Source organism: Neofelis nebulosa, chromosome 7 (genome assembly GCF_028018385.1).
Source record: "Neofelis nebulosa isolate mNeoNeb1 chromosome 7, mNeoNeb1.pri, whole genome shotgun sequence".
Taxonomy (NCBI): Eukaryota; Metazoa; Chordata; class Mammalia; order Carnivora; family Felidae; genus Neofelis; species Neofelis nebulosa.
The window spans coordinates 38,487,827-38,500,212 of record NC_080788.1 but is presented as its reverse complement, the minus strand read 5'-3'; the positions used below and the strand labels follow the sequence as shown (position 1 = coordinate 38,500,212).

The 12,386-nt window shown below is 39.3% G+C and overlaps 1 long non-coding RNA gene across 4 annotated transcripts in view; it reads right to left on the bottom strand.

The window, feature by feature from the left end:
• Positions 1-12,234, bottom strand: part of LOC131518078 (uncharacterized) — a 129,139-nt gene extending 116,905 nt beyond the window's left edge. For all 4 annotated transcript variants that reach the window (XR_009264883.1, XR_009264882.1, XR_009264884.1 and 1 more), the window contains exons 1-2: positions 12,135-12,234; positions 8,987-9,143 (exon numbers count right to left, since the gene is read on the bottom strand). This is a non-coding gene — a long non-coding RNA (uncharacterized LOC131518078). The remainder of the gene's footprint in view (positions 1-8,986; positions 9,144-12,134) is intronic.
• Between the last annotated feature and the right edge of the window lie 152 nt (positions 12,235-12,386).

Genomic DNA, 12,386 nt, shown 5'->3' with positions numbered 1-12,386 from the left:
AGCCTCTTAAGTTCCCTTATCTACTATCCAAAATGGCTGTGATTTTAAAAAGTTACAAAATGTTTTATAATTTTAAGATAATTCCTTGAGATGCATGGGGCACCTGGGTGGCTCAGTTGGTTAAGTGTCCGACTTCGGCTCAGGTCATGATCTTGCGGTTCATGAGTTCAAGCCCTGCATTGGGCTCTATGCTGACAGCTCAGAGCATGGATGGAGCCTGCTTAAGATTCTGTGTCCCTGTCTCTCTCTCTTCCCCTCCCCTGCTCATGCTCTGTCTCTGTCTGTCAAAAATAATTACCAAAAAAATTAAAAAAGATAATTCTTTGAGATGCAGTTTTCTCTCAGAAGAACTTGTTTTGATTAAAGATAGTAGCAAGCCAAATATAACCTTTAGACTGGGATCATGTCTTTCATTCTTTGGGCTTTTACTTTTCTCGTACTCTCTTGGGTTTTGGTAATCACCTAAAGTAATGGAAACATTTTATTTTGAAAGCATCATACCTGAACTGCTGAAATGTGTACCTTTGGTACTAGAAGACTGTGGTGAAAATAGATGGGATAGAAATGAGAATCAAAGTTTTAAATGTGCATTTTTGTTTCTGTAAACCCAAAGCTCTCCTTTCTACATCTGGAGAGCAGCCTGCAGTACAGTCTCTGACATTTTCTTTAATTTGTATCTAAGCTCAGAAAGAGGTGGATGATACATTTTGCAACACTCCATTTTTCTGTATAGCAGGTGCAGTCCCTGGTGAGCTGCATAAATGAGACATAAACCCCTGAAACTAATTTTACCTGGCACCTTTAATCCCATATTTTACTGACCTAAAATACACTGTTTCCTAGGCCATGTCTGTAAGTGGTCCGGCCAGCCTTTCCAGGAAGTGTTCTGCCATCCATGTAGGAGAGCTAGAAAAAGGATCGGGAATTACGGTGATTCCCCATCCCTTTATGGAGCCCGCATTGATTGTTAAGGCTAAAACACTTCTTTAAAGTTCATTGCCAGAGCAGAAATCTCTCAGCTTCCTTTATTCTCTCTACTTAGATTCTTGGTACTAAAACCATGAATACAAAAACTTATAGATGGCATAAGGTTTTAAAACTACTTACAAACATTTTTAAGATTACTTTGTCTTTTGGGGCACCTGGGTGGCTCAGTTAAGCATCTGACTCTTGACTTTGGGTCAGGTAACAATCTCATGGTTCTTGAGTTTGAGCCCTGCATCCGGCTCTGTGTCTGCTTGGGATTCCCAATCTCTCTCTCTCTCTCTCTCTCTCTCTCTCTCTCTCTCTCTCTCAATCTGTCCCTCCCCTGTGCTCTCTCTCTCTCTGTCTCTACATAAACAAACAAATAAATAAATATTTTTAAAGATTACGTTGTCTTTCAGTACACCTGTAGAGTTTTAAATTTTTTCTAATTACAGAAACATGCCCATGATTAAAAAAACAAACATGATAAACATAGCTTCTTAAAAAATAAATAATAAAAAAAACCCAAAAACTTTTGAAAAACAGGAACATTCAGGGAAGAAATTTAAAAATCAGTAATTATTTAGAAGAAGGTGGGGGCGGCTATCTGGCTCAGTTGTTGGAGCATGCGACTCTCCATCTCGGGGTTGTGAGTTTGAGCCCCATGTTGGGTGTAAAGATTACTTAAAAATAAAATCTTAAGGGCGCCTGGGTGACTCAGTTGGTTAGGCATTCGACTCTTGACTTCCGCTTGGGACATCATCTTGCAGTTAGTGAGTTCTAGCCCCACTGGCAGTGCAGAGCCTGCCTGGGATTCTGTTTCCCTCTCTCTCTCTGTGTCTCCCCTGCTTGCTCTCTATCTTTCAAAATAAATAAAAATAAACTTAAAAAATAAAATAAAATAAAAAATAAAATCTTTAAAAAGAATCAACAATTATTTCACCACCCAGAGAGAATTACTGTCAAAGCTGGGGGGTTTATCTGCTATTATTCCTACCTAGGGTCTCTGGATTTGCCATTCCTTCTTCCTGGCACACTCTTCTCCCAGAAGTCTGCCGGGCTCACTTACTCACTACATTCGGTCTCAACTGTCACTAGACCAGAGGGGTCCTCCCTCCTGTAGCACCCATCCTTACTCTCTATCCCCCTACTTTGCTTTTTCTTCAAAGCATTTAACAATATGTGGTATTACAAAATAGACTTATTTTATTTTTTACTATATGTCTAAGAGTGTAACTCCTAGAACAGTATACCTATCACGAGTAAGAGTTGCTTGATTAATACATATATTGCATTTGTTTTCTTATCATATATATATTGAGTTCCTATTATATAGAGTCTTTTAACTTTGTATGTATAATTTTTTTTTAATTTTTTTTAACGTTTTTTTATTTTTTATTTTTGAGACAGAGCATGAATGGGGGAGGGGCAGAGAGAGAGGGAGACACAGAATCGGAAGCAGGCTCCAGGCTCTGAGCCATCAGCCCAGAGCCCGACGCGGGGCTCGAACTCACGGAGTGCGAGATCGTGACCTGAGCTGAAGTCGGACGCTTAACCGACTGAGCCACCCAGGCGCCCCTATGTATAATTTTTTAATGGGATCATATCAGATATACTGTTTTGAAGACTGTGCTTTTCACTTAGCGATAAATTATGCAGACACATCAGAAATTCTTATTCAATGCAATGTTAATAATGGCACAGAGGATGTTAATAATCCCCTATTGTTAGAGTGTGCATGGGCACTCTAATGTATTCTTCAAAATACATGTGTGGGGCGCCTGGGTGGCGCAGTCGGTTAAGCGTCCGACTTCAGCCAGGTCACGATCTCGCGGTCCATGAGTTCGAGCCCTGCGTCAGGCTCTGGGCTGATGGCTCGGAGCCTGGAGCCTGTTTCTGATTCTGTGTCTCCCTCTCTCTCTGCCCCTCCCCTGTTCATGCTCTGTCTCTCTCTGTCCCAAAAATAAATAAAAAACGTTGAAAAAAAAATTAAAAAAAAAAACAAAATACATGTGAAGGTCAGCGAGGTAAGATCATTATTAATAATATTAACAATGCCTTATATTCACAGGTACTTTATAGTGTACAAACTATTTTCATATCTCATTTGAGCCTTACAATAAATGCAAAGTAAACAGAGCAAAAACTCAAAAGAGGTTAAATAATTTCCCTAAAATAATAAAACCAGTAATAGGGAGTGCAGACTCAAGCCTAGGTCTATCTGTCTCTGCAGTCTAGGCTCCTCACTGGATCTCATCATCCGTGGTTGACCCTGTCATTTTACAGATGAGCAATCCATGCTTAGAGACGGGAGTAGTGATATGCCCAGAATCACATAGCTTCTTCAAGAAAGAATACAGATAGAGTAGAATCTAGGACTCCTGACTCCCCATCCAAAGCTCTCTCAACTACACTATCTCTCAACTACATGCTGGCTCAATAAATTAGAAAAAAAAATCCTAAATTGCTCCATAGTTAAATCAGCGAACAATACATGCTGTTATACTTCTCTGAAGATTACACAGTATATTTGCTTGGTGCTGAGAAGTGCCAACCTGATGACACTTGCAATCCTGAGCTTATTTGATGTGGTTGGGAAGCAAATGAGATTCCAGTGCCCCTGTTGCGCATAGGTGCTCAATGAGCATTTCCTGCATGGTGGGGAATTGCCCTATATTTACAGTATTTGATCCAGTTTAACAGCAAGATCTAATGTTAACATTAGCCTTGTAAAAGTTTTCACCCTAGTTCACACAAAAACAAGATTCTGAGATTATGACTAGCAATTCTTCATGAGTTGATTTATCTGAATAAAACCTATAAGGTTTTGAACCATTAGGCATTCGATTTAGAAAAAAAAAATCTTAGCATACAGAAGAATAAACTGAAAAATGGAACAGATTTGTTTCTTATAATAATTATGAGCAATATCTCAAACTCAGCATCCTTAGACCATTGAGCTGTGTAGGATGAATGTGCTAATTAATCAATTACTACCCAACAATGTACGCTGTTTATTTACTGAAATGCACCAGAAACGTGTGCAGAACTGGTAATTATTAATCATCTTCAGTAACAAATATGACTCAAGTTCACCTTCATATAATTAATAGAGCATGTAGTTAGCTTTAACATCTTGCTTTATTAGAAATAGCAACAAGGAATTAAAACAAAAAAACAAAAAGACAAAAAAACAAAAAACCTGAACCACACGTTGTGGTTCACTGAAATGGTGGCTTGGACTAAATGTGCCTATTATCCATAGCAGTGTTATTATTCAGACCCATCCAAATTATGGCCAGATGCAAAGTTTTTAAAGCTAAACTTTTTAATTTGAATAAAACATTAAGACTTACCAAGAAGTTATAGAAACAGTCCAAAAAAATTCCATACATGCTTTATTCAGGGTCCCCGAGGAAAACCCACTTTTTAGAGCGTGATAACTAGCTTAGAGTTGGGATCTTTGTGTATGGTGCCCAAACTTCTTAGCAAATTTAAAATTCTCAAGATATTTTAAAATATCTCAATTTTAAAGATTTTTTTAAACTGTATTTTGAATACACACAGTAATAGTTGTTTTATATAAATTTTGCAAATGATCTAGTTTTAAAAGTCATTTTTTTAAAATCATGTAGGCTCCCAAATTTCCTTTGAAACAGATAGACTTCTAGGCTAGCAGGGCCATATTTTAGAACTACAATGCTATTTCTTAATTATGCAACATTTAAGGGATGTTCACTTGTGTCAGCAACATTTATAGCTGAGTCTGGCAACACGTAACTCTTTTTAACTATGTTCAAGACATGAGGTTTCGAGTATTGCCAATGAAGTTTCAAAACCCAGCTCTATTACCTATCGGCTCAGTGAGTGTAATTAACTATTTCAACTTCTCTAACTTCTGACATTCAGAATGAGACAATAGGTGTAAACTACATAGCAGGAAGAAACACTCAGGAACTGGTAGATACTATTATGCTCCTATTATTACCCTCTGTGGCCACTTTTTCAGAGTTTTCTTGGATTGGGGCACCTGGGTGGCTCAGTCGGTTAAGCTTCAGACTTGATAGGTCTGGTCATAATCTCACAGTTCGTGGGTTTGAGCCCCGCATCAGACCCTGTACAGACAGTGCGGACCCTGCTTTGAATTCTCTCTCTCCCTCTCTCTCTGCCCCTCCCTTGCTCATTCTCTTTCTCTCTCTCAAAATAAATAAACTTAAAATTTTAATTATAAAAAAAAAGAAAGTTTTATTGGACTAACATTTAATGTAATTGTACAGAAAATTAAAAACTTATCCCATCTGAAATACCAGCAGAACATCACTTTGAAATCTAAAGTGACAAATCATAAATCAGTGGGTGGACTACTGTATTTCTATTATCAAATGATTCAAGGCCCCTTTAAATGGAAAGCCCCCTTAGGGCATCTCAGTATTTGTTTATAGATCATTAACTACTTGACAGTGAGACTGGGGAGGGGGCATAAAGACTTACAGCTAACGTGCTAAAAGCCACTGTGGATTGAAGATCAGCAATAAAGCCACAACATCTTTGGAATTCAGTATGAAAATGCAATTTGTGCTACAGAAATGTCATATGCTTTCATGCCTGTATCTGTTAGTAAAACAAAGCTCACTTTACAAAGCTGGGAACATAACTATGACCCATATGACAAGGTAAATTTATTTGGCCATGTTTTCAAATGCTTCCCCAAACACTGACTACATAGGATTTGTAATATTGGAAACATGCCCATAAAATGGATTGTGTTATCTATTAGCATAAATCGCTATCTGGTTTCGAAAAGTCACCAATATGTCTCCTTGCCACCGGATTCTGGCATCCACAGCAGGAGAAGGAAATAGAAATGTTTTTCTAATGAAAAGCTCACAGAGTGTTGGAAGGTCAGAATTTTGATACTTGAATCTGATGTATGATCTTGGGTAAGTTTCTTACCTACTCTATAGTTTAATTTCTCTACCAAAATTAAAACTTTAATTAAATTCAAACCACTGACCCTACATATTATAATTATTTTCTCCATACACTAATTATATTCACTTCACTCACTTTTTTTTTTTTTTTTTTTTTTTTTGGTCATTTTCTCAAGAAGTAGAGTACCAACCATATGCCAAGTTACTGTCCTAGGTGCTAGAATCAAAAAGGTTAACAAAATAGGCATTAAGTCCCTGGTTTTAGGAAGTTTCCAGTAGGGGTAGAGCTTGAGAGTACTTTAGACAAAACATGCAGTTTAGATGACATCTTTGTACCCTCTGTGTTCACAGTAACATGTTCTACCAGAGTAATGCTTCCTGCCACTCTTTGTAACAGCAGTCCTAGCTGCCAGCCAACTCCTTGGAGGCTTTCAGAACATCAATCAGTTCCACAGGACTCAAGATCTAGGTAAGAATACACAGTTTTTTCCTTTCTGAATGACTTCTGCTATAACTCAGTACTTCCATGAGGATAATTTTGCATAAAGCCAATGTATACTGTCCTTGCCAGGGCAGACACAAGGATACAGGAATGAAAAAAAAAAAAAAAAAAAAAGATACAGGAATGGAGCAGCAAGCAAAGTTTGCCACTAATGGGAGTGGGGAGAATTAATAAGTATTCATCCACCTGTAGGGGTAACTCACGCCACCTCCTCTGGTGCTGAGCTTGGCTTAGAGGGCTGAGCCATTAAGCAGATTTTGGGTTCCTAGGAGAGCAGGGTCAGTGGCTCTTTGGGGGTATCTGTTTTTAAGTTCCAAGGCATGCTGGAATACGAATCAGGGCAGCATCATCTCCCTAGTCCTTCTTTCCTTGAACCAAAAGTCCTCAAGCCTCAAACTGGAGTTTATAAATGAACTCCTAAATGTGAACATTTATATCTCTTTTTCATAATTCCTTTATCTTTTACCAACTGGCTGACATATATCCCCAGTGTCTTGCCTATAATTCTCTCTGCCCTAAGAATAGCAGTGAATTAAAATCTGCATGCCTATCCTACTTCCTTTTAAATCACAACATTAGAAAAATATAAGTAAATCATAATCTCACAGCAAGGTTGTAAAAACAACATAAGAATATTCTATATATGTATGAGGTCACATATATATATGAGGTCTATATATGTTTGGGTCATGTCCACTATGTATGTTCTCTATATGTATTTCTTATTAAGCACTAACAATAGAATGTGTTAATATGTAATACCACCTGTAGAATTCATGATCTTTTTCAAGCTTTTTATCGAAGTATAATACATATACAGAAAAACGCACATACTATACATGTTCAGTTAGAAGAATTTTCACAAACTGACTACACTCATTTAACTAGAATCCAGATCAATCACATGTTCATCAATCATAACAAATGTAGCACTCTAGTGGGGATGTTGATAATAGGGGGAGGCCATGCATTTGGGGGGCAGAGGATACAGGAGAAATGTCTGTACTTCCCTCTTAATCGTTCTGTGCACCTAAAATTACTCTAAAACATGTCTTAAAAGAATATAGAGATAAATAAAACAACAGAGTAACCCCAACACCCAAGAAGTCCCCTCATACTCCTTCTACTCACTGCCCACCCCCCTAGACCTTCACCCCTGCTAAGGGTGAACACTATCCTGCCTTCTAACAGCAAAGATGAATTCTGCCCAGTTTTTATACGTCATATAAATGAAAGCATATTATAAATACTTTAGTGTCTGGCTTCTTTCACTCTTATGTTCATGAGATTCACACATGCTATGTGTGAATGGACTGTCATCGCTATATAGTATTCCATCAAATGAATACGCCACAATTCGTTTATCTACTCTACTATTTACAGTCATTTGAGTAATTTTCAGGTTGAATATTGCACACATGAACAGTGTTGCTATGAATATTCTACTACCTGTCTTTTGGAGAACATGTGCACATAATTTGTTATGGACCGAATGTTTGCATCTCCTTGAAATTCACATGTTGAAGCCCTAATACCTAATGTTACACTATCTGGAGATAGGGTCCCTCAGGAAGTGATGAAAGTTAAATGAGGTCTTAAGTGTAGGACCCTCGTCTGATAGGGCTGGTGCTCTTATCAGAAGAGAAAGAGGCAGACAGCAGAACTAGTTCTCTATGCTATGGGAGGATATAGTAAGAAGGAGCTATAAGCCAGGATGGGAACTCTCCCAATCAGCCAGCACCCTGATCATGGATTTCCCAGTCTCTGGAACTGTGAAAGACAAATTTCTGTTGTTTAGGCACCCAGTCTGTGGTATTTTGTCATGTATATGACAAATATATATACAAAATATGTCCAAGATGGCCTGGCTGGGTCATAACATTGCATACAATGTTACATATGCAGCTGTAATACATACTGCCAAAAAATTTGTCAGATTGGTTGCCAACCTAATTGCTGCATAGCCTCATCAACATTTAGTACTTTTCTACTTACCTACTTCAGCTACTTTGGTAGGTGGGTAATGGTATTGCAGTGTGGTTTTAATTTTCATTTTTTCGATGATTACTGAAATTAAGCACTTTTTCCCATCTGGATATTCTCCTTTGTGAAGAATACATTCAAATATTTTGTTCACTTTTCTATTGGATTGTCTTTTTTTAGTGATTTGTTCTAGATACCAAATGCTTTGTCTGATAGATGTATTGCAAATACTTCTCCCACTCTATGGATTACTTTTTGACTCTCTTAGTAATTTAGTGCCTTTCAATGAACAGAATTCTTAATTTTAATATATTACAATTTATTAATTTTGAAGAACCAATTTTTAACATGTTCTGAACAACTGTAGCATCCTAGGTGCCTTTAAAGCAAAAACAAGAAGGCTAAATCCCTTCTTTCTAGAAGTAACATCATATCCATGCACATGCTAAATTCTGTGCACAGCATCAATCTTCATAGGTATTTTTAAGGGGTTCCTTCTCAGGGGTTTGCGATTTCTCCATGTTTTGTGTCAAACAAAATATTTATGTGTTTACTGCATTAATTCTTAATTATTGGACACAATGTTTTTTAAGCATTGACTTACGTTTTTGAGTGCCAACTTCTAAGCCCCTTTGTTTCATGGTCATTAAGAACTGGAACTAAGGGCACCTGGCTGGCTCAGTTGGTGGAGTGACTCTTGATCTCAGGATCGTGAGCTTGAGCCCCACGTCGGCTACGAAGATTACTTAAAATAATAAAACCTTTAAAAAAAAATTTGGAACTGATCTGAGTTGTGGATTTCTTGAGAAATTATCTATTTCAATTACGGAACCAGTACCGTGTAATCTTAAAAGTCAGAAGAGATAGCTAGAAGTCATGTCCTCCAGCTCTGTATCTTTAGGTTAAGATAATATTCCATTCAAACACCCTTGAATACCTTAGCGTGATACACCATCTATCTGGTTTCTTTGGAGTAATTTCCTACCGTAGGGTAGAAGAGAGAGAGAGATAGTCATGGAACCTTGAATTAAGGAAACCCTCATCACTGATGAGGTTTTTCCAAGAGGGCGCCTTCCAGTAGAAATATTTCAGTTCCCTAGCCCTTTTCTCAAGCCCTAAATGGGAGGATACAGTGAACCTAATCTAAATATGTGGTTCTCTTTATCAGTGGTTTTTACTTTATATATGCCACGAAACCTAGAATTTCTCAGACATACTTCAGGTTCCACAAATGTTTGATTCAAATTTCATTTTTTAAATAGGTTTTTATACTGCCAAGAGATACAATGCCCAAATCTAACATATTGCAAACCACCCACACATTAATTAATTTGAGGTTAAGTCATCTTAGTGTAGATCTCAAAATTAATTTCCTCCTGCCATCTTTGTAACTGAAGCACATGTCCAAGGTTTCAAGGTAAGTCATTTTAAAACCTCTCTAATTTCTATTTACTTTTCTGGAGGGATCAGAATACTCTTAATAGTGTACAACCAAAACAGAAGAATAAGAAATAAACTGTCCTGAAGCTGCCTGTCGTTGTCCTAACTGCTACTGTTGTCCATAACCCCCAACTTCAAAAATTTTTGAGCATAAAACAGCAGAATCATGGCTTCAGTGGCAGACTGAAAAACTAGGGACTAGTTTCCCTTGGTTTTTGCCATCCACAGACTCCCTTGGTTCCTTCCCATTTTCTGAGCTTGGTTCTTCACACTTCCTATTTATTACTTTAGCTACCCAATTTCCTTCCTATAAATTCCTTGTCTGCTAAAAACAAAACAAACAAAAAACCCCAAGACAACAAACCAGTCTCATTTTTAAAAATTTACCTATAAAGTTAATGTTAAAAATTTGAACTTCTAAATGTTTAATAATGAAACACAAGTTTTCATCTACTTTCTATGTTGGGGTTCTGTGACAGATTTTGTTTGAAAAAGACTCCAATGCTTTTTAAAATTTAATTTGAAAATCACAATACTGAATATCATCTCCCTGACTTGACTTAGCCTCCCTTAGCCATTTCTGTTGCAAATCTAACCACATCATGCCTCCACCTAAAATCTTTTTAAAAAAATTTTTAATGTTTATTTTTTAATGTTTATTTCTGAGACAGAAATGTTTAATGTTTATTATTTAATGTTTAATGTTTATTTATTTCAGAGCATGAGTGGGGGAGGGGCAGAGAGAGAGAGGGGGACACAGAATCAGAAGCAGGCTCCAGGCTCTGAGCTGTCAGCACAGAGCCCAATGCGGGGCTCGAACTCACAAACCGTGAGATCATGACCTGAGCTGAAGTCGGTCCCTCAACCCACTGAGCCACCCAGGTGCCCCATTGTTTATTTATTTTTTAAAGAAAGAGAGAGAGAAAGCATGAGTGGTGGAGGGGCAGAGAGAAAGGGAGACACGTAATCCAAAGCATCCACGTAATATCTTTTTAAAAAACTTTTATCTAATAGGGAATCCTATAAGGTAAAGTTCAAATTACTTGCAGGACTACAAGGCCCCTCAAAATTTGGCACATGGTAGCAGGTGCTCAATGTTTGCTGAACAAATCAGTAAAAGCTGGAAAATGGTGGGGTGCCTGGGTGGCTCAGCTGGTTGAGCGTCCAACTTCTGCTCAGGTCATGATCTCACAGTTTGTGAGTTGGAGCCCGGCATCAAGCTCTGTGCTGGTGGATCGGAGTCTGGAGCTTGTTTTGGATTCTGTGTCTCCCTCTCTGTCTGCCCCTCCCCCTGCTCCCACTCTGTCTCTGTCAAAAATAAATAAAACATTAAAAAAAACTGTTAAAAACCTGGAAAATTTAAAAACTAGCCACACTATCGTACATCCCAATAGTTGTCATATAGTGCTTATACATGATTCTTTTTTACATCCAATGTTTTCCAGACACATCATCTTCTTTACGTATGGTTTCTCCAAAAAAGGTGAGTTTAGGACAAACTGGAAGAAATGTTTCTTTAGAAGCACGTGTTCATGGAGCGCCTGGGTGGCTCAGCTGGTTAAGCATACCACTCTTGGTTTCAGCTCAGGTCATGATCTCCTGGTCTCTGTGGTTCAGGCCCTCCCTTTGGGCTCCCACTGGCAGCATGGAGCCTGCTCGGGATTCTCTCTCTCCCTCTCTCTGCCTTTCCCTCACCCATGCTGTCTCTGTCTCTGCCAAAATAAATGAACTTAAAAAAAAATTTTTTTTAAAGCAGGTGTTTGTAATACCTCAAGTGGCTGGGGAGTTTGAGAAAAGGTTTTCCTAAAGTAATAGATTGATAATGGGTGGCTGAGGATTATAAAGGTTTATAACTAAAAGGCTGGTTTGGCAGTCACCAAGCTTTAGTTGGGAAGGAGTGTGGGGGGGGGGGGCATCTGGACAATGCACAGAGAGATGTGGGACGTTTTTAAAAATAAACTTTTTATTTTGAAATATGCGAAATAACAGTGAACATGACAGCGAAGACCTAAACATAAAAGTGCTTCCCGACTTCACCAGCCAGTGCAAATCTGGGGGCTTTTGGCCTTTAACTCGAGGTCACCTTCTCAAACATGTCCTCGACAACGCCATCTAAGAATCTCACTTGAGCCCAAAGCTTGGAAGAGAGATCTGGGTGTCAGTCCTGCCACTCACTAGGGTGGTTATTTGTTTTAAGCCTTAAATTTCCTCACACCCCTACCGATAAGCCCCCCAAGTCCCCTTCCCCCCCCCCGCCCCCCGGGGCCCCAGGGTTGTTAACTACATGAGGTCACACGTGACGACTTAATTACCTCCTCTGCGCCGCTGACCCTTACTCCCAGCGCCGGTCACTGGGCCCGCCCCTCAAGCACCCTCCGCTCCTTCCGCGGGAGGCCGCAAGACCTTCGTGCGCACGCGCCACCGCGCCCCGGGGGGGCTCTCGTGCACTCGCGCGGCGCCCACTGGGCGTCCCCGCCGCTCGCCCCGGGGCGCGGGCGCGCGCCCGCTCTGACGGCTCCGCCCCCAGCGGCGCGCGCCCCACGGAGGCAGAGGGGCGGGGGCGG